Consider the following 23,895-nt stretch of genomic DNA (forward strand, 5'->3'; position numbering starts at 1 on the left):
TCTCCTATGCCTGGAATGTTCTGCCTTCTCACTTTTGACCCTTAAGAGTCTTTAACTTCCATTAAGGTTCATTGAAGTATTCCCTAATATATGAAGCTTTTCATTATCACTCTAGTTATCATTATCTATATCCTGAAATTATCTTGTATTTACTTATTTACTTATTATTTACATGTTATATTCACCAAGAATATCTAAAATTCCTGAGGTCAGCAACATTTTTGTTTTTGTCTTTATCTTTGTATCTCCAATGCTTGGCATGGTGCCTTGCACAAGAAAGTGCTTAATGCATGGTTGTTGGATTGGATGAGATTAAAGTGAATCTTTGACCCTCCCATCTCACTTCTAACTCCTAATCAGTTATGAAATTCTGCCTAGTCTATCTCTATGGAACAGCAGCACTCACACCCATCATTTCCTCTCTGTTTCCTCCAACATCATTCTAGTACAAGCCCTCATTTCCACCAGTCCAGAGTATTGCAATAGCTACTGACAGGTCTCCCACATTGCTCCTTCATATAGCTGACAGAATTGATCTTATTATATCCAGATCCAATCACGTCACTCTTTTGTTTACAAATCTTCAGTGGCTCACTATTGCTTGCCATATAAAGTAAGTGTCTCCATTGCCTGACATTCATTACCCTCTATAACTTGGCATTCAAACCTTTCCAGACATTCCATATTACTCCTCTCTTCTCTAGAAAACTTTGGCATTGATTGCATGACATGGGAGTCACTGGCAAAGGACCACCAAGCATGGCGTACCTCATCAAAGAAGGCAATTGCTCTATGGGCAAAACAGAACTGAAGTAACTCAAAAGAAATAAGAGATATGCAGATTTAGAGAATATACCCCAAATGTTCACCTGAACTATTTGTGCCTGACCTGTGGTAGAGGCTTCCGAGCTCCTATTGGTCTGATCAGCCACAGGGGGACACACTGTAACTTGACTCTAACCTGGTGATGTCATTTTGGTCCTCTTTGAGAATGAAGGACAACAACCAACCAACTCCCTTCCAAGTATTCTACAACCTCGTCAACTCTGCTCCCAAACATACCCTGCACACACTTATCTCCATACCTGTGCTCATACTGGCACCTATACACAGACTGCCTTCTTGTCCCCTCTTTGTCTGTTGAGTTTCCTATCCATTCTTTAAAGCCCAACTCAAATGCCACCTCCACTATGGTCTTCTCCAGTGCGCTCAGATTTCATATAGCACTTTGTTTTATAATCCTCTAATTAACTTGTCATGTAATGTGAGAATCAGGGTGCCACCCCCTGCTGAGAAAGACATTGGGAGAACCAGGGCAATGCCCCGCTGAGGAGAAAGCATGTGACTAGCATCCGGAAGTTACATCTATTCACAGAACTGCCTGTAAGTCATGTCAATCAATGCTATGTTAAGGGCTAAAATTCTAGCTAAACTGTCTAAAATATCTAATGAGTGGTTGCCAATAAATTATAAGCTTTAGCAAGAGTTAGACTTTTAAGCATTTATTAAGGAGAATAAGAGTTTGGTAAAGAGAGAGAAAAAGGCCTAGATTCCTATCTATTAAAGGGAGAGCACATTTCTAGCTGCCTTCTCCGCCAGAGTCCCGAGGAAAGAGAGCGCGAGACTGAGCGCCAGTCTCTTCCTTCCTCCTCCCACTAGCCCGCATCACTTCCTGACTCCTGGTCTTGCCCTCAAAGACCTTCGCTTCATGGGCAGAACTCTTCTACAGTAAGTCTCCAGCAGGTGGCGTCATTCCAATCGTTACAGCTACCAGACAATTAGCTTGGAGCTGTGTGTGGGGACCTCCCCTGGGTGGGCCCACAGGGGGCTTCCACTCAAGGAAGTCGGTTGGAGGTCGTGGGAGCAGCAGCAAGTGCAGGGAGCTAGGCTCTTTCTGAACTCCACGTCTTCTCTTTACTAACCCCTAATATACTCTAATAAATACTTAATACTCAAAGACTGGTGCTGTACGCTTCTAATTTAAGGTGACCACTCATTAGATTTTAATCATAGCAATTAGATTTTAAACATTACAGTATATAATTATTTGCATTTGTGTCTTACGTTCCAGCTATAAACTCCATTAGGGCAGGGCATCTTTATCTAACTTTTTTATCTCCTTAATTCTTAGAATAGGGCTCTACATTCAATAGGCAAAATGTTTGTTAGATAGGTGAATGAATAAATTGTTCTAGCTAGACGTAGTCAATGGTCTTTCTTCAGGCAACTTGTGCTTATTATTATTGGAGTCAATATTGGAATGTTTAAGAAGGATTAGGGGAGCAGCAGCTAGGTGGCATAGTGGAGAAAGCACCGGCCCTGGATTCAGGAGGACCTGAGTTCAAATCTGGCCTCAGACACTTAATACTTACTAGCAGTGTGACCTTGGGCAAGTCACTTAACCCCAATTGCCTCACCAAAAAAAAAAAAAAAGGATTAGGGGAAATCATAAGTAGTCATTTTCTCTGGTATTTTATAACTGAATCTCAGTATTTGGGAATTATGTACATAACATCAGCCATGTAAAAGAGTACACAATGGTCACTTGCTCAGAGCCTAAAAGAAGAAAATCAGAGAGTAATCTTAAATAGGAAACTCAATAAACCTTTTCTGTGTAGTTGTCATTTTCATTTAATTTTGAAACAAAACCTGACATTTAAACATCACTTTTAAGATTTGCAAAGTACTTTATATACATTACATCATTTGGTCTTCATCACAGATATATAAGGGGAATAAGGTACTGGTATGCCCAGCACCCTTTCCACTATCCCTGCTTCTTTGTAAATAATACTTTAACTCAGCTGTGCTGAACCATTGAATCAAATATTTCTGTTAAAAAATGTTTTCATATGCTTATCTCCATGACAGCAACTGCCAAATTTTTAGTGACAATGGTTTTGTAGGCTGCATTTTTCCAATGATTTCTTAATGATGCTTTTTTTTTTTTTTTGCATCACTGTCATTTCCCAACCCTCCCATCCTATCCTTGGGAGAATCCTTCCTCATAATGTAGAAGTACAATTAAGCAAAAAAGACACATTGAACATGTCTGACAACATCTGTCTCGCTCCATACCTTTCTCTTGGAAGGAGGGATGTACATTTCATCATCAGGCTTCTGGAGTCAAGATTGATTATTACCTTGCTTCTTGCTCCTTCTGCCTTCCATTGTCATTTTCTTGTACATTGTTGGTATCACTGTGTATATTGTTGTTGTGCTTCTGTTTACATTCCTCTGCCCTGATTTGCACAAGCTTACCCAAGATTCTCTGAATCCTACATATTTGTCATTTTTACAGTACAATGATATTCCATTACATTGATAGACCACAGTTTGTTGAGATATCCACCCACTTGATTGGCACATACTCTGTTTCCAGTTTTTTGCTTTTATTTTTTAAGTTACATTTTTAAGCTACAAATGAAAATGTTTGATGCGCTAGGCCTGCTTGGTCTCTGAATCAGTTACAGAGCCTGGGGATGCATACATTTATATACTTAGTCCTTAGTAGCAATAAACACAGTAATTAGTATAGATAACCAACTAAACATGAACCAATCATGACCATAAATTCTGTTTACAAAGAGCTCTTGCTAGGAGGGTTATATTCTATGGCATCTGTCAATCAGGTTCCAGCCACCAACTGTGCCACATTCCTCTCCACGCTGTACTCCAGACTTCCTCCACCATGCTCCAGTTCTTTATTTGAAGCCTCATTCCAGCCCTGGAATCCATACAGTCAAGATACCCTCTGTAATCTCTCCCTTTGATGAAGATGATCCCTCCCAGAACCTCCATTTAAGGAGGTTGCCCAGGTCAATCTTGTCTCCTTCTCCAGATTGTGCTCAGGACTTCCTTTACCTTCCCACACACATCGCTTATCTGTCCAGCTTCCTTTTATGTATTGTCTTCCCCCAGTAGAATATAAGCTCTTTGAGTCCAGGAGACCTTTGTTAACATAGAAGCTAAAAGTTACAAAGGATTTTGTTGGAATATATTGGGAAAATAGAGTAGCTTTTGTTTTAATAACTTGTACTGAAGAGAAAATTCACATCAAAGCCCAAATACTAGTTCAAAGGACCATATTTGACTCCATAATGTTCATAGGAAAGTCTTCTGAAATAGAATATGCTCCTATAAAGCCGAGATACTTAAGGTTGCTTGATTTCCTTAGTGTTATTCCACTGTAAACTTCTGGCATAATCCCACATAACAGGTCAGTCTTCATTGTAACAAGTCAGGACCAGCCTCACACCCTTTTCCTTGGAACCACTGCTGAACACTGGGTTGGGATTATTTATCTGGCACCACTTGGAATATGGTTTATTGTGTCTATCAGCATTGTACTTTCCTCCTCCATTTCTACCATGGCCTCCCTTCATATCACATAACCCACAGCATCTTTCTTTCTACTTGTATTCCTAGCTTTTGGAATGGTGTTAGGCACACAGCAAGTGCTTAATAAATGCTAGTTGACTGATTAACATCCAGTCATAGATGATAGAATAATAGAATCATGAAATCAGCACTGGAAAGGGGTCTTTAAGTTCATCTATTCTAACAGCTTGCCCAAGATGGACTTCTGTTTTCATTTTTGTTTTTTAAATATCACTAGAGGCAGTCAATACTTGAATGCTTCTGGTCATAGAAACTCACTACTTACTGGCAACTCATGTCATTTTTAAGTAGCTCAAAGTGTGGGGAAGTTCTTACTTATACTGAGTTGAAATTGGCTGTTTTCTAACTTACACCCAATAAGAACACCAACTCTTGGGAATTAGAACTTCAGAAACCATATCACCCTGGGAAGGCTGATCTAGTAATTTGCAGAACTCTGCCTTGGGATCAATCTGTCTTGATGGGGGATGAGTCGACACTTGGCCCACTATATCTAAATGGTCCCATGAACTTTGCCCAAAAGGCTATAAAACTGTGCATACCCTTTGATTCAGCAACACCACTGCTAGGTCTATATCCCTAAAACACCCAAAGGAAGGGAAAAGAACCTATTTGTACAAAAATATTTATAGTAGCTATTTTTCTGTTAGCTAAGAATTGAACATCAAAGGGAAGTCCTTCAATTAAGGAAGGGCTATACAAGCTGTGGTATGTGATTGTAATGGAATATTTTTGTGCTATAAGAAATGACAAGCAGGATGATTTCAGAAAAACCTGGAAATACTTACATGAACGGATGCTGAGTGAAGTGAACAGAACCAGGAGAACATTGTACACAATAATAGCAATATTGTTCCAAGAAGAATTGTGAATGATTTAGCTTTTCTCATCAGTACAATGATTTAAGACAATTCCAAAGGATTAATGATGAAGCATACTATCTGCCTCCAGAGAAAGAACTCATATTGACTGAATACAGACTGAAGCAAGCTATTTTTCACTTTCTTTTTCTCTTTTACTCAAGTCTTCTCGTACAAAATGACTAATATGGAATTGTTTTACATAAGTGCACATGTATAACCCATATCTACTTGTCTTCTGGGGTGGGGGTAGACAGGAGGAAGGAGGGAAGGACAGAATTTGGAATTCAAAACTTTAAATAAAAATTTTTTTAAATTTTAAATATAAAATACTTATCCATAAAAAAGGTCCCAGGCAAGGCTTTCCATTTTATATGCCAAAATAGCTCAGTCTATTCAGCATCACATCTAGCCACCTACCCTGATCCCATGCATGGACTGCCTCTGTCCCCAACACAAACATTCTGTCTCTCTCTCTCTCTCTCTCTCTCTCTCTCTCTCTCTCTCTCTCTCTCTCCCCCTATCTAAAGTAATGGATTCCCCTTCTGGGAGGGTCTTCAAAAAAGGGTTGGATGACCATCTGTCAAGAATTTTGTAGAAGACATTCTTGTTCAGATAGAGTTTGGACTAGACAGCCTCTGAGGGCCCTCTCAATTCTGAGAATTTGTAAATGCTGTGATGCAAAGGTGAATTAATACTGAGCTTGCTGGAAGCTAAAACCTCTTAAATCTTCCAACCTAATCTCTGGACATGTAGTTCGGCTCCTTATTTTAGTATAACTGAAATGGTTTATTTTGTCCTGATCTGACAAGTGGCTGAGTAGGTAGTCATATTGATCTGTGTGGGCGTCTGGAACTCTTTGTTACCAGTTAGTTCTATATTTGATTTTTTTCTTTTATTCTTTTGAATCTACAGATTCTTCTCAGTTTTCAGTGTTGGCAAAATCAGTACTGATGGGAGAAGCTAGGTGGTACAGTGGATAAAGTACCAGCCCTGGATTCAGGAAGACCTTTCAAATCCAGCCTCAGACACTTGACACTTACTAGCTGTGTGACCCTAGGCATGTCATTTAACCCTCATTGCCCCACCAAAAAAAAAAAGTGTTATTTAAAAATCAGTACTGATGAAAAGAAGCATTCCATAATTATCCTCTTCCCAAAGGAAATGATATTGACCTATAGTCTTGGTCTAGTGGTTTTGTATTCACACAAGTTCAATAGCTCTTCCTTCCTCTTTCCTATTAATACTGAGAGATTTTCCTGGGTGAGCATTCAAATTTTGTCCTTAGTCCTCTTTTCACTATTCTCTGAATCCCTAATTTACTCCTAAGGTTTCAACAGGAAGGCTGAAAAAGCCTGAAAAGACCAGGAAAAGGGAAGACTAAGGGAAGAAATGATTAATACTTTCAAGTATTTGGTGTCATGTTGTAGACAAGGCATTGGACTTGAATTGTTCTGGTCTGAGCAAAAAACTCCCAACCCACATCTTCCCTTTCCTTCCTCCCCTCCCCTTCAAAATTCATTCCCATATTTCAACTTGCCTGCTCATGGGCACCCCATCAGCATCCCAAGTGCAACAAAGTCAAAGCAGAACTCTTCACTTTTCCTCCAAAACCTGTCCCTACTCCTAATGATTCCTCAGTTCCAACAATGGCACCACCACCTTCTCAATCACCCAGGATTGCAAGTTAGAGTCATCTTTGAATTTTCTTTCTCATTCACCACAACTACTTACAATGTCTTGTTGATTTTTTCCTTTTGTTTTATTTTTTATTTTTTTATTGGACCTGTGACTTCCTAGATGTAGGGAACTACTGGAGAAGAATTTCCACTAATCTCTGGGCATGTAGTTTAGCTCCTTTTTTTGCTGGTTTTTTTTTTTTGGTGGGGGGGTGTTTGTTTGTTTGTTTTGCAGGGCAATGGGGGTTAAGTGACTTGCCCAGGGTCACACAGCTAGTAAGTATCAAGTGTCTTAGGCCAGATATGAACTCAGGTCCTCCTGAATCCAGGGCCGGTGCTCCATCCACTGCGCCACCTAGCTGCCCCAAGCTTCTTATTTTAATGTAACTGAAATGGCTTATTTTGTCCAGATCTGACAAATGGCTGGGTAAAGTATTCATATTCTCTGCAATTTATAATCTTAGAGAGCTTACTGAGATGATCACTAAGAAGTTTAGTGATTTTCCCAGGACCATACAGAAAGTTCATGCCAGAGACAAGACTTGAACTCATGTCTTTCTGATTCTAGATGTTGTAGGATTTTTTAAAAAAGTGTGTGTGGGAAAATGGGGGTAGGGAAGGCACATTATGCCCCATAACCTCCATTTAAGGAGAATTCCCAGGCTAGATATCTCTTCATTTTTCGATAAGTTGTGATCCAGACTCCACCATGCTCCAGAAAACTCATCACTTCAGCACCAGAACTTATGCCTCAGAAGTCAAGTCAACCCCTGTGACTCCTCCCAGAATCTCCATTCAAGGAGAACACTCAGACTGCCATCTCTTTATTTCTTATCAGGCTGCAATCCCGGCTTCTCTGTTTTACCCCACCCCCCAACCCCAGCCAGATGCCTTCCTTGTCCTCCCCCTTTCAGCTTCCTTTTATGTATTGTCTCTCCCCCGCCCTTCCCCATTAGAATATAAGCATCTTGAGGGCAGACACTAGCTTTCTTTTTCCTTGTATATGTAGTTCTAGCACTTAGCACAGTGCCTGGCATGTAGTAAATGCTTAATAAATGCTTGCTGACTGACTGGCTTTTACATCCTTATTCCATGATCATAATAATATCTAGCACTTTAAAGTTTGCAGATCTCTTTACAAATATTATGCCATTTGATTCTTACAATCCTGTGAGAGAGTTGTTATTGTTATTCCCATTTTACAAAAAAGAAACAAACAAACAAACAAACAAAAACAGACAAAGTGTTAACTAAGTTGCCCATAATAATAGTCCAGGTCACACATCTAATAAGGCTGGATTTGAACTTGGGTCTTCCTGACTCTCGTTCTGGTTCAGTGCTCTATCTACTTCACCACCATCATCACCACCATTGCCACCATCATCATCAACGTAGATAAAATTTATATAGCTCCTATCTACTGTGTGTCATGCACAGTGCTAAAAGCTTTACAAATATTATCTCATTTGATCTTCCCAACAACCCTGATAAGTAGGTGATATTATTATCCCTATTAAAGAAACTGAGGCAAAGGTTAAGTGGTTTGCCCAGGGTCACACAGCTAATGAATGTCTAAAACTGTATTTGAACTCGAGTCTTCTTGATGCCATTCCCAGTGCTCTATCCAGTTCACCACCTAGCTGCCTATCTATATTGGAAGTGTAATCACATAAACAAGATTATAAGAGAAAAATTTCAAATATTGGAAGAGTAATCACAAAATTATAAGAGAAAAATTTCAAATATTGGAAGAGTAATCACAAAATTATAAGAGAAAAATTCAAAATTTCAGATCTCCAGAAGCATCAATTCACACACGACCAACATACAAATTACAAATTGGTATATGATTCTATTAAACACCTAAATGCCTCCTCTATTCATGGTACAGTCTTAGTACTGAAATAAGCCCCCAAGAACATTCCCTTGACAATATTTTATAAATTTCAAATATGCATATGTACACATTTTGTTGTTGTTCAGTCACTGTAGTCATGCCAGACTCTTTATTTCTCCATTTGGGGTGGAGATCCTGGAATGGTTTGCCACTTCCTTCTCCAGCAAATAGGGTTAAATTACTGGCCCAGGGTCACACAGCTAGTAAGTATCTGAGGCCAAATTTCAATCAGGTATTCTAGGACATGTACTCTATTTCCTGTGCCAAAGCTATTTTGTCAGTAAATGCAAGGGTTTTTTTAGTTAGGACCATAGATTCATAGAATACCCAGTAGATTGTACATAGCAACTTGAGAGCAGGGATCGTCTTGCTTTTCTGTGAACAGAGTGCCTTACTTAACAAAGGTTTGTTCAAATGAATTCAATCACTCCTTGGAGACCTTAGAGCTCATCTAGTCCAGTGCCCTCATTTTACATGGTATCATATTTTCATGCAATTTCTTACACTGATGCTGAGCCCCAGGATTGATCTTTAGTTGTAAGAATCGGTAGGTCCCTTATTCCTGAGAAGGGTATCCTCTGATCACTTGCTCATTACTAGCCTTGTCTTGATCAGGTAGGCTTGGCTTTGCATTATCTAGTTCAATCAGTATAATGGATGTCCTGCAGCCAGCTTGTATTTTAAAGTATTATTACCAAGAGAGCATTACTCCAAGAGCTAAGTCATAAGTACCAAGGCAGCAATTTTGCAAGTACAGACTTTCTCTTTGCATTTCATGAGGTAGCTTGTACTGCATGAATTTCAATCCAGCCCAGATAGTCACTCCACTGTCCTGCCATTTCCCAACAAGATGCTTGCTATAAAAAAGAAAGAAATATGCATTACTGCTGAGGATCCTGGGTTATTAATGTCTATGCTCCCGACTCAGTAAAATTCTTCATTGGGATGTTGTCACTGGCACTGAGAGATATGCACATACTTCTTTCCCTAAATTACCCTGGCTAAGACACACAGAACACAGGAACTCCACAAATCCCCCAATAAAAAGGCAGTTCAACAAGCCCCGGAGTCTTTACAATTTAATGTAGAAATAAAAAACCAAGACCCTGAATCCAAGAGCTATGAAAGATCTTTTCCCTGAGAGCATGAACGGAGTTTCCTTTATTTAATTGCAGGATTGCAGCGTGGGAATTTAATAAGTGAACGCTGTGTTAAAAGCCCAGTGGCTTGTGTTTTAATCTGAGGAGATCAGATTGACTTATTAAGGACTGTTATTAAGAATATATATTGCCTGCTTCCGTAGGTGTGGGTAGACAAGGGAGTCAGGTAGGCTTTCCTTTAACAGAATCAGAGATTTTCAGAGTTGAAAGAAAGGGACCCCAGTGATCATCGAATCCAACCAGTACTTGAACAAGAATCTCTATTATACTATGTACCTGGTAAATAATCAAACCTCTTTTGCCTGAAGACCTCCAATGAAGGGGAACTCACTACCTCCCACATCAGCCCAATTCACTTTTGGATATCTCTGAAGGGTTAGAAAGTTTTTCCTAATGTCAGCTCTAAATTCAGTTTTTGCAAGTTCTGTGCCTTTCTCCTAGTCCTGCCTTCTGCCATCAAACAAAGTCTAAACCTCTTTCACCCAACAACCCTCCAAATGGTTAAAGAGGCAATAATTCCCCTACCAAGTCATCTCTCCTCCAGGCTTAGACTCTATTCATTCAACAATTACAGGCGGTATAGTATGATAGAAACAACACTAGACTTGGAGTGAGAGGAAGTTAGACCAAATACTACCTCAGCTACTACCTCTGTGATCTGAGATATATTCCTTAACTTCTCTAAAACTCTTCAAAATAGGGGTTTGTATTGAGTTTTGCCCTAAAGTCCCTTTCAGGTATAAATTTATAACCCTATGAATCTCCACAATTTCCAGTTCTTTGCCACCATGTGCTATGCATTTATATTATACATCATTATATATTACATAAATATAAATGCCTATCAATTGGGGAATGGCTGCACAAGTTGTGCTATATAATTGTGATGGAATACTACTGTGCTATAAGAAATGATGAGTTTGATCATCTTAGGAAAACATGGATAGATTTGCACAAAATAATGAAGAACAAAATGAGCAAAATAAAAGCAATATTGGGTTTTGTTTTGTTTGGGGGTTTTTTTGCAGGACAATGAGGGTTAAGTGACTTGCCCAGGGTCACACAGCTAGTAAGTGTCAAGTGTCTGAGGCCGCCGGATTTTGAACTCAGGTACTCCTGAATCCAGGGCCGGTGCTTTACCACTGCGCCATCTAGCTGCCCCCAGCAATATTGTTTTAAGAACAACTTTGAGTGAGTAAGTCATTTTGACTATTATAAATGCCCAAAGTAACTACATAGGACCTGTGAAGGGAAAATGCTATCTGCATCCAGAAAAAAAACTGAGAAAGAGATAAATAGAATTATGTATAGAATGATTTTACACATACATATTTACATATATGTGTGTATGTGTGTGTCTAATGGTAGCCATCTCTAGGGTAGAGGAGAGGGAAGAAAAAAGAGGGGAAAAGAAATTTACATGGTAACTTATTATATATTTAAAAGGAATGCAAGTTGCATATAATAGATTTTTAGTTTCATGTGCAATCATCTTTATTATACTGTTATGGAAATACTTGTTTTATTCCATAAATTAAAATTTTAATAAATAATCCTATGAATTTCATATGGCATGACCTGAAGGCATTTCACCATGCTAGTTGACATCCTCTGGGTATTCTCTATCTTACCAATGACCTTCTTAAAATGTGACACGAAGATCCTAACACAATACTCTAGATGTGGTCTGAACAGGGTAGAGTACAGTGACATTGTTATCTCCTCACTCCTGAAATGATATGTATTCCCCTGAAGAAGTTGGGAGACTTGCAACAAGGGGTGTCTCCCCTCCTTTCCAAATCCAATCCCAATTCTGATTTTGATTTCATCTCTTCCCATTTTTTCCAGGACTTGGCTTTCTCAGTTTTCATCCCTCTCTTGTCCATCACCTCCTTCGTCTCTGCCTAAAAATATGCTCAGATGTCTCCTATTCTTAAAAAAAATGAAAAGAAAACATTTCTCTAGATCCTGTCATTTCTTTGAATCACCATTTTATTTCTTTCCTTCTTTTTACTTCTCAACCATGCGATCTCTACTCCCTGCTTGAACTTCCTCCCTCCCACTCCTTAACCTTTGGCAATCTTAGTTACTATGATGTAGAGCTATAAGGAAACTCGGAGATCGTCTAACAAATACTCTCCTTATACAGATGAGGAAACTGATTCCAACCCACGTCTCCTGGGCTAATCTCTCTACTACACTACATTGCCTACATTCCACTATACCCTCTCTCCTGGCCCAGCCCACCTACACCTAGAAACCAAAAGGAGCTGGCTGCCTCCCCCTGAACTGGACCCTGACCCCTTATCTCCATCTTCTGGTCAGAAACCCAGAGTCTCCACTCTAATTCTGGGCCTACTCCCTATTTTGCAGCATTCTTGGGCTAGGTCCCTCCAGTGTCTGTCCTCCCCTCCTGAAACCAAGCATGGCTGCTCATTCAATTAAGATGAGTATGGAGTTACCAACTACAATCATATGGTAATATGGTAGACTACAAAGTCTTACTGGTTCCTCCACTGATGCCCAAGGTCCACTGGGTCTTTTGATTTGCCCTGTTGCTATGTCCTCAAGACCCCCACTCATTGTCACTTACCTCATTGATGCATATTTCCCATTCACCCTGTAGCTTCCATCATTCAAATGTTCTTCTGCTTATCAATGTCCTTCCTAAAATGTTGTACCCAGAACTGCACACTGCCCAGGTAGAGGAAAATAAGATATCACCTCTCTTGGCCTGGACCCTATACCACTAACTGCAAACTAAGATCTCTCTCTCTCTCTCTCTCTCTCTCTCTCTCTCTCTCTCTCTCTCTCTCTCTCTCTCTCTTTCTCTGTGTTATCATATCATACAGTTGACTCTTATTGAACTTCTAGTCCCCCAAAATACAAACATCCTTTCAGACATATTGCTGTTGAGCCATTCCTCTCCATCTTTTACTTATGAAGGTGATTTTTGAAACCAATTTTAAGAGTTTACATTTATCTCTATTCAACTTCATTTTATTAGATTTTAACCAATGTTCTAAGCGATTGATATTGAATCCAAAAAACATTAATTACCTACTATGTGATGAGCATGGGACAAAGCATTTGGGGAACAAAGACAAAAAATGTAAATGACACCTGCCCTTATAAAACTTATAGTCTACAGGGAGAAATAAGATGAAGATAAGGGAATACAAAATAATGCAAAATAAATTCAAAGTAATATGGAGGTATCTGAAGCATGAAATTGGGGAATCAGGAAAGGCTTCATTTGTGAAATAGCATTTGAGGTGAGCCTAAGGAGTCCAAGAGGTAGAGATGAGGAGGGAGAGTATTCAAGAACGAGGAGCAGCCAGCATGAAGGGATGGATATAGTAAATTGAATGCCATGTACAGGGCTAGAGAAAAAATGAGAAATCAGTCTAGAAAGATAGCTTATTGTCAGATGGTAAAAAGTTTTAAATGCCAAACAAAGGAGTTTATGTTTTATCCTACTGCTAAAAGTTCAAGCAAAAGGTATGAAGGGCTTGAACTGGGGTTGTGGCTGTGTGAGTTTAGAGGACATGAATGGGAAATATGTCATTGAAGTAGAGTAGACTAAACTTAGTAAGTGTTTGGCTATGGAAGGGTGAGTAATATTGAAGTTGTGAATAGGGAGCCAAGGTTGTGAACCTGGTTGAATGTAAAGGACGGTGACACCCTTGACAGACCTAGGGAAGTCAGGCAGAGGTAATTTGTTGAAGATGAGTTCCATTTTGTAAATGTTGAGTTTGAGATTCCTTTGGAATGTTTGGATATCTGGCAATTATTTATGGTACCTGGAACTCGGGCCATCAACGGTTATCTTGACAACTTTTTGAAACTCTGCCTCACTTAAATCCAGTTCACTCACAATTCACTTAGCATGATGTCATTGGTCCTTTTTGAAAATGAAGGATGGAAAAAAAAAAGAAAAGGAAGGGCAAACAACATTTCCTAACTTCCCACCTAGACTGAATGCCTCTTGAGGACATGGATCATATTATATATTTTGTTTTATCCTCTTCAGTCTAGTCTAAAACTTTACATAGTTTGGTTACCTTATTGACTGATTGATCAGATAGATTACTTACTACCAGTGCAATGAAGATACAGGTAAGTTTCAAGCTGGTATTACAAATTATGACTGTGGTTGTTCCTATGAGCTCATCAGAGGCATTGTCCAAATAAAAAAGTTGTTTCAGATTTTCCATTGAGAATGGGAAAATTAGCCTGTGGTTTTCACATCTCTCCTATGACAAAGTAATTTATATTGGAAGAAAGGACATTTAGAAATGGTTTTTTTTCCCTTGCTGTTCAAATTTGTCTAATGTTCTTGGTCTGACATTTTAGAAGATTCTGCTGTGTCCACCTTCAGAGGGCATTAATAATGCTACCCTAAGGAGCATTTTTTTCTTGTTAAATCAAATAATTCTCTCTTTTTTAGATCCCTTAAAACAAATATAGAAGAAATTTTGGTGGGTTTTTCTCAGATGATCATGGACAAATGCTGCCTCTACTTCTCTGCTGCTTAAGTAATAGCCACTAAAGAAGAATATAAAATATTTCCATTAAAACCTTAACAGGTAGGCTCTTGTTATAGAAGGAAAAGGACTCAAGTATATGCCATTGAGGCAGCTGGGTGGGCTAAGTGCATAGAGTTATTAGGCCTGGAGTTTGGAAAACTTGAGTTTAAATCCCACCTCAGATCCTTACTGGCTATGTGACCTTTAGGCAAGTTGTTTCAATCTCTCTCAACCTCAGTTTTCCCATCTGTAAGATAGGGATCATAACTGAACTTATCTTTCAGGGTTAAGGTAAGGGTCAAAAAAGATAAAGCATTTTGAGTGCTTTGCAAACCTTGAGCTGCTAAGTTCTTATATCATTATATTTGGAGTCAAGCTTTCTGCCTTGAGCTGTTCCTTATCTTATCCCCTACCTCCAGCTTATGGGCCTCAATACAGCATTCCAAGAGTTGAAGGTTCCCTGGTGGGGCCTAGAAAAGTATTAGACAGGCCCCATTATGTCGTTTTACTCTGCCCCAAATCAAGCGAATGGTGATAAAATACATGTACTATATTTTGACTCCTAAACTGCATTAAATTAAGTGGTTGATCATCCAGGACTTGGAAAGTAACAATCTCTATTTCCGGAGTATCATGTTTAGTTCTGGGCATCACATTTCTTTCTTTCTTTCTTTCTTTTCTTTTACAGGGCAATGAGGGTTTAGTGACTTGCCCAGGGTCACACAACTAGTAAGTGTCAAGTGTCTGAGGCCAGATTTGAACTCAGGTCCTCCTGAATCCAGGGCTAGTGCACTGGGTATCACATTTTAAGGAAAATATCAGATCTAAGAGTATCTCAAGGAAGGCAACCAGGATGGTGAAGGATCTTGAAACCTCACCTCTCAAGGGCCACTTGAAGATATTTCTTTTTTGGGGGAGCAATGGGGGTTAAGTGACTTGCCCAGGGTCACATAGCTGGTATGTGTCAAGTGTCTGAGGCCAGATTTGAACTCAGGTATTCCTAAATCTAGGGCCAATGCTTTATCCAGTGTGCCACCTAGCTGCCCCTTTGAAGGTATTTCTTTTTCTTTTTCTTTTTTTTTTTTTAGTGAGGCAATTGGGGTTAAGTGACTTGCCCAGGGCCACACAGCTAATAATTGTCAAGTGTCTGAGACCAGATTTGAACTCAGGTCCTCCTAACTCCAGGGCTGGTGCTCTATCCACTGTGCCACCTAGCTGCCCCTGAAGGTATTTCTTGACCTCAGAAGGCAGAACTAGGAGCCAGGGTAGAATTTGCAGAAAGACAGAATTAGGTTTCATGTAAAGAAAAAAAATTCCTAACAATTAGAGATATCCCAAATGGTATGGGTTGCCTTAAGAAGATATAATGTCGGTGGCAGCTAGGTGGCACAGTAGATAGAGCACTGGCCCTGGATTCAGGAGGACCTGAGTTCAAATCCAGCCTCAGACACTTAAAACTTGCTGGCTGTGTGACCCTGGGCAAGTCACTTAACCCTCATCGCCCAAAGAAGAAGAAGAAGAAGAAGAAGAAGAAGAAGAAATAATGTCTCCCTAACTGGGGGTCTTCAGAAATAGGCTAGATGATCACTTTTGTAATATGTTGTAGAGTAAATTCTCCTTCAGGGACAAATTGCCCTAAAGTACCACTCGCATCTCTTCTAACTCTGAAATTCCATGATATTGTGAACTGCATGAAAGTGGAACTTTGGGGAAACTTTCATGACTTTCAAACATCATTGTTAACTCAATAGAGAAGGTTTTCTTGTTTTGCTTTCCGACTGACTATTCTTTTTTAAATCTTTAATCAAGCTTTTCTCTGTATTTGGCAGGTCTCATAAGCCCCTTACAAATGGATCAATTTATACATAGGGGTGTTAATGCAATCAAATCAATCAACAACCATTTATTAAGCTTCTATTATGTGTCAGGTATTGTTCTGCTTGCTGGAGATAAAAGTACAAAAAAGTGAGACAGTCCCTATCCACAAAGACCTTTACAATCTGCTCTCAGTTTTCATCCATTTCTCTACAGTATTTATACTATTAACCCCCTTCCTCCAATTCCTTAACACTTTCTCTACAATCCTATGACACTGAAATCTCTTGGTTTTCTTCCTACTCTCTATTCCTTTTGGGTAGCATTGGTGCAAAAGGAGTATCTTTTAAAAAACCACACATACATATATAATATATCCATACAATATGTGTTATATGTACATATATATGTATGCATACCTATATATGTATAGGTGGGTAATGTGTATATGTGTGCATATACACACACCTTTAAACCCACGTATAGGTGGGTAATATATATGTGTATAGATATGTTTTGAATCATATATATACATGTATATATATTTACATATATATTACCCACTGTTAAGGGCTAAAATTCTAGCTAAACTGTCTAAAATATCTAATGAGTGGTCGCCAATCAATTACAAGCTTTAGCAAGAGTTAGACTTTTAAGCATTTATTAAGGAGAATAAGAATTTGGTAAAGAGAGAGAGAAAGGCCTAGATTCCTATCTATTAAAGGGAGAGCACATTTCTAGCTCCCTTCTCCGCCAGCGTCCTCAGGAAAGAGCCCCAGAGTCAGCGCCAGTCTCTTCCTTCCTCCTCCCACTAGTCCGCGTCATTTCCTCCCGCCAAAGAAAAGACTCCTGGTCTTGCCCTCAAAGACCTTCGCTTCATGGGCAGAACTCTTCTACAGTAAGTATCCAGCAGGTGGCGTTATTCCAATCGTTACAGTCCCCCCTGTTGTTCCTCAAGAAACAAAATGTTTCCTTGACGGAACAGTAAAAACAATATAATAACTATTGCTAACTAATAATATGTGAACAACAATATAGAAAAGGAAGAGAGGAAAGTTTTGTCCAGAGGAGCGATTTTTTTTTTTGTCCTCATGAACCGACGCTTTGACATTAGTCTTGCAAAGGGAGGCCTCTGCAGAGAATACATGTTACAGATGGTGTATATTATAACAGAAAGAGAAAAAAAAAAACAACAAAAACAACAAATCAAAACTGTTCATTTAAAGTCTCTGAAAGTCTTTTCTTAGATGTCCTCTAGGTGTAGTCGTGCAATGGAAGTCTTTTCAGGGGTTGAGGTGTAGATGCTGGTAATCAGCCAGGAAAACTTCCTACAAAATTGAGCTTAACACAACTTTAAAATAGCTTTGTCAATAATCAAATCAAACAATGAAAGTTCTCAAAAACATGTCTAAGGGAATACAGAATCTTAGTTGTTAACACGTGAAACATACAATAAAACAAAAATTGAACCATTCTTTAAAATTATATTATTATTATAGTCCCCCCTTATGGAGAGTAATTGAGAAGACAATTGCTGCGATATTAATTTTTTTAAAATAATTTTTATCTTTGTTTCATCACTTTTTGCATCATCTGCCTAATTATCCTCATGCCATTATGAGAAATTAGAAAATCTAATATAATTGGTAACAGGTGTCAAGGCCAAATTCAACACTGTTATTTATCATGACACCTGAGATAATTATGGGGGTTACCATAAAAGAACAGAGAAATGATGGGATATGAGCATTCCCACACTTGAGCAATATGTACTGTCCATGCAGTATGCCAGGCTTAAAATAGGTGGATGGAATATATGTCCATGCCACCGAACATATTGGAGGAAACTGAGTCAGACTTAATCAGATGCATGGGATTGAGATGTCCATGGCATCAGGCATATAGGAGGGAGCATAGAAGCCAGGTATAGAAGTGAGATGGGTGGGATCAATACTTCCAGCCATCTGTACAATATTGTGGGGAAAAAGAGAATAAAATATTAAACCAAGAGAATCCAACCTCAACATTTGTCAAAAGCCATTCTCTCGGCCATACCTTGACTTCATGCATGTCTCCCCTCATGTGACAGTTCAGTGTCTGCTCTTATATGTATTCCTCTTGTGATTGGATGGCATCTTGGCCAACTGGCATCTGATAACTCAGAATAAAGGCAATTAGTGTCTTAAATGATAAATTCCCATAATCCAAGTCTCATATGGATTTAAAAATTGAGGATAATAAATGATTGCAAAAAATGTGAATACATCTTGACTCAGAATATAATATATAATTATGTAACAATTTCAAATACCCCCTTTTTTTTTACTTAGTATACAATTACTTTTGTGAAAAATCAGAACATATTTAAATATAAGTTAAAGCACAACAGAATCTCAAAGAAAACTTTTTTCTGAAAAAAGAAAACTTTTACAAATGTTCCCCTCTTTTTTTTTTTTTTGGAATATGCTTATCAAAAATAATACTTCTAGAATCAATTTACACTTGCCATGGCAACCAATTTGCCAGGGAAATGCTTTAAAGAGTTTGATCAAATAATCAGTTGAGAAAAAAAAATAACAAAAACAAACTCAGAATATGGGAGCACAATACTCCTAGAATTAACATTGTATTATGAAATCAAAACCATCTTGCAATTTTTTCAAAATTAGATAGAACAATAAAAGACAATGAAATTCAAACTAGGGAAATCTAAATGAATATGAACTTAATAAGAGTATTATAAAATATAAACTTGATCACATGACTATAAAAAGCTTTTACAAATATTCTCCTTGTTTTAGAAACTAAGTATAAGACACAATCTCAAAAGGATTAAAATCTCTATGAAAATAAACCTATACCATTAATTCCAAAATGTATATGTAATAGCATAGAAATCCTATGTAACCTCTGAACTGACATTAATAATCTGAGTGAATTCAGAACACTCTTGATTCCGATATCTAAAATCCCCAATACTCATATCAATACCTTGCTGCTTATTTCTACATTTCTGTAAAATATATACCCTTCCATGGCAAAAGAAGCAGAGTCTTGAACTATGTTGATTGTCATTCTTATTCAGCTTAAGTTTTTCTTCTTTAACCCCTCTATATTGTCTGTCGGGCTTTTCACCATACAAATGCTTTATAAGATTACTAATTAAAGACAAAAGCAGGTTAGCAAAATTATGAACAAAATGAGCATAACTGGAATTTAAAGAGTTTTCTAAGATTGTCTCAAAAGCACAGCCAGGCCAGGGAAGGGCTGAGCCTGAAGCTGCAAATGCAGGTAGAAAAAGTTGAGCATGTGCATCAGATCTCTGGACTTCCCAGGCAGGGGAAGCTATGGGCTTGGCCATAGGAGGAGTAGAGGGTGGGGTCTGGAGAGGAGGGGAGGGACCAGAGCAATTTGAATCAGACTTGATTTTGAACTCAGGCCTGGATTCCTCTTCCCCCACTTTGCCTCCAGGTGCTAGGGGATTAAAAGCTTCTAGAGGGTGGGTCATTGCCTCCAGGCATGCAAAATTAAAGCAACAATTAGTGTTAGAACTGGGAAAAGCTGCGGGAATCTCTTCAGATTTCTCTGAAAGAGCATGGTTGGGAGAGGGAGAGATATTTCCTTGTGTGAGTAAGTTGCTGGCTCTTTTAACAAAAATAAAAAGAAAAATAGAAAATCCACAAAAACAAAGCATTAACATGATCTTATCTCCCATTTTTCTGGTTAAACAGATTAAAATCAAAAATAGGGTAATTAGGGAGTTTAAAAGGTCCATTTGAAAAAATTTAAAGGGAAAACACAGCCAGTACACCAGTACTTAGCAATTTAAAGGGAGAGGGAGGGGAAATTTCTTACCCAACCAGAAGATCAGAAGAAGACTGAGGTTTAGCTTTCCTCTTCGTGGTCAGCCATCTGTTAAGGGCTAAAATTCTAGCTAAACTGTCTAAAATATCTAATGAGTGGTCGCCAATCAATTACAAGCTTTAGCAAGAGTTAGACTTTTAAGCATTTATTAAGGAGAATAAGAATTTGGTAAAGAGAGAGAGAAAGGCCTAGATTCCTATCTATTAAAGGGAGAGCACATTTCTAGCTCCCTTCTCCGCCAGCGTCCTCAGGAAAGAGCCCCAGAGTCAGCGCCAGTCTCTTCCTTCCTCCCGCCAAAGAAAAGACTCCTGGTCTTGCCCTCAAAGACCTTCGCTTCATGGGCAGAACTCTTCTACAGTAAGTATCCAGCAGGTGGCGTTATTCCAATCATTACACCACCTATGCATAGATATGTACATATGTATATACATATGTCTTCAAATTCAGCAATGCAAGTTTTGAATAGCATGCTAACCTCTAAGAAGACTATTACACTTTAATATAACACAGGAGAAAATATACTAAGCCCTTAACATTTGAAAGCTACAAAACATTTTATAGGCATTATCTCATGTAATCCTCATAACAACCTTGGAGATAGGTAGTGTCAATATTGTTATCCTTATTTTACAGATGAGAAAACTGAGGCTTAGAGAGGTGGATAATTTTATCCAAGGTCATATAGCTATTAAGGGTCAGGATAAGACTCATAGTTAGGTTTTCTAGGGCCATTTCCACAGTTCTCCTCCCAATTATCGAGGTATTTTCTCCTTCGTATGCCTATTCTCCACTCAAGATTCTAGCCAACCCTATGGGGTCAGGAAGTGGTTTTCCAATACCATAGATCATAAGTCCCAACTGGTATGTTTTCCCTGATAATTAAAATTAATATCAATTAGCAAGCCGACCTAATTATCTTTTAGAAATGAGTATTTACTATGCTGACATAGTAATAAGAACAGTTGGTATAAAATATTTGTAACGATTGGAATGATGCCACCTGCTGGAGACTTACTGTAGCAAAGCGCCGCCATGAGGTGAAGGCCTCTGAGGGCAAGCCATGTGGTCAAGGTCCTTAGCGTCAGGAAGTGACGTTTGCTCATGGGTACTGTCTATCAAGGCTACCAGCCAATCAACTTGAGGAACCTCCCATTTTCTGGGAGGAGGACACAAAGTAGGAAGCGGATGCTGGCGGAGAGGTCCTGTCTCTTTTTGGTTCCTGACCTCGCCATGGTGGGTCAGATGATAGGGTCTCTTAGAAATAGTTAGATTTTTACCTTTCTCTCTGATTCTAATGCTCTTTAATAAATACTTAAACATTTAAATACTCTTGCTAAAGCTTATAATTTATAGTCAACCACTCAGATTTTAGATAGTTTAGCTAAAATTTTAGCCCCTTACATATTATAACCCCAAATTCAGGGTACATTCTCCCACAAATACTCACAGAGTCCAAGGGGAAGTTACTCAACCTTAGAACATATGGTGTAGTAAAAGGGATAACTCATGGTTCCTGGAAGTTCTTTTTTAGTGTGAGTCATCTTTTCCCCTCATCTGGCCCCCATTAAGGTCCCCTTAAGTACAATGTAGCTTTCTGCTAGGCTCCGATCCTAAAAAGTAAACAAACAAACAAACAAACAAAGAAAACAAATCAATCAATCAGTCAATCAATCTACCTTTCCTCCAGGATCTAGTTTGGCTTCCAATGTAGACACTCTTCTCAGCTATTCTGAGGATGCTGCTAGGACCCCATGAAAAGTCCAAATTCTCTCTTCAAGGTTCACAAGGTCATCCTCCAGTCAGGTGTGGTGAAAAGCACAGAAGTGATTCCTCTTCACCAAGCCATTTCCCCTCAAGATGTTGGCTGGAACTGTTGACCCAACACTGGAATGCCAGGGTTCCGAAATGACTTGCTCCGTTATCCAAAGTGCACAGGACATGACTGAGTTTCCTCAGCCAATCCCAATTCATTTCTTGTATAGCTTCCAGGGTCAAATAACCAGTATGTGTCATGGGTGAGATTTGAGACTAGGTCTTCCTAGGTTTGAGGACTTGATTCTCTTATCTACTATACCACACTACCACTTTTCTAATTAGTTAAAACTTGAAAAACTGTTTTTATCCACATCCTGAATATGTATTCCTTGGGGGAAAAAATTCTTTCTGGTATCAAAACTGGTCTTCTGTGTCACCTTTGTGTAGCTGGTTATGTTTAGCAACCATTTAAAGTGACTAATAATTGTGTCTTGCCAATCATAGCTTTGGTGAGCTCTGTTTTATTCCCAGAGAGGATGCCAGTCTTTAATTACTGTCACTTTGTTTCTAGCTCCACCCCACAAAATAAGCTCTCATTTGGAACTCAGTGATGGGAGAGATTCTTCTATTTCACATTTTGTACTCACCAGCAGAAGCTATGCAGGAGACCATGGTAATCAAACTATATTGTTTCAATCTGAGGCAAAGCTGAGCGGGAGAGCCTGGGTGGGTTCCTAATGGAAGGGATTAATAATAGACTTCTTGATATTCATGGGAAGTGAGGAAGAAATTTTGATGAAGAGTGGCGCCCTTATGGGAAGGGGGGGTGAAGGGGGGCTCAATTTCTGGCTGTGAGGCCCATTCCCACACTACCATTTCATTCTCACAATCAAGGAAGTACCTTTAATCTTTAAACATGAAGCATTCTGCTTTCATATCAAAGGGAGCCAAGTCCTCCGTCTGAGGTTCAAAGAAAGATAATAACAGGAGCACTCTTGCTAATGTCAGTCTGATGCTACCCCTGAAATCACTTTTCCTTAGAATGAGCCCATCTTGTCCTCAGAATCACTTTGTTCTATTCAGCCAAATTTCCTCCAGCCCTCTGTGGTAAAAAAGAACACCTGAAATTTCCCCTTCACTGTCTTGTCACAAGTTTAAAATTATCACAATGGTAACATTATTTGATTTCCAAAGGCTCCTGTCACCCAGGGATAGCCAAGAAACTTTTTCTCCATGTCTCTAATCTAACTTTTTGAGCAAAGCATCAGTTCTGTTCCTCCAGGATCCAGATTAGGCAGGGAGTGCTGTTCTTCCTTCCCCTGCCCTACCCCCTTGGTGAAGCAGGATGCTTACAATCTAACTCAGCTCACCTAACATTTATTAAATACCTACTTTGTGCAAGATACTGGACCAAATACTAAGAAACTGGGGATACAACCAGGGACTTGCTGGAACCAGCTCAGATGACCCAAGAGAGCATGCATACATTGTTTTGAGAGAACAGTTCAATGTTTACCAGCACACCCCAGCATGCAACAATGAAATAAGATACAGACCCTGCCCCAAGGAATTTACAATCTAAAGGGGATGGGGAAAAGGAAGAGGATTAAGAAATGTATGCAAATGATTATGAGATTAGGAAAAGCGTGATCAGAGCAAAAGAGATGTGGAAAAATGTGATATGAAATTTGAAGATCGCTTTCAGCTGGGGTGATGAGGGAAGATTTTATGAGGTGGGACTTGAAGGAATTAGAGGTATGCATCTTCATTTAAAAATCTGTAATGATTTTTTGGAACATTACCTTAATTTTCAAATATCTTCCTTTCTCAAAACCCAGGGAGCCATCCCTTATAAAAACAAGAAGAAACATTTTTATTAAGTGCTCACAATGTTCCAGGCACTGTGCTAAGCTCTGTGGGTACAAAAAATGGCAA

Source organism: Dromiciops gliroides, chromosome 3 (genome assembly GCF_019393635.1).
Source record: "Dromiciops gliroides isolate mDroGli1 chromosome 3, mDroGli1.pri, whole genome shotgun sequence".
Classification (NCBI taxonomy): Eukaryota; Metazoa; Chordata; class Mammalia; order Microbiotheria; family Microbiotheriidae; genus Dromiciops; species Dromiciops gliroides.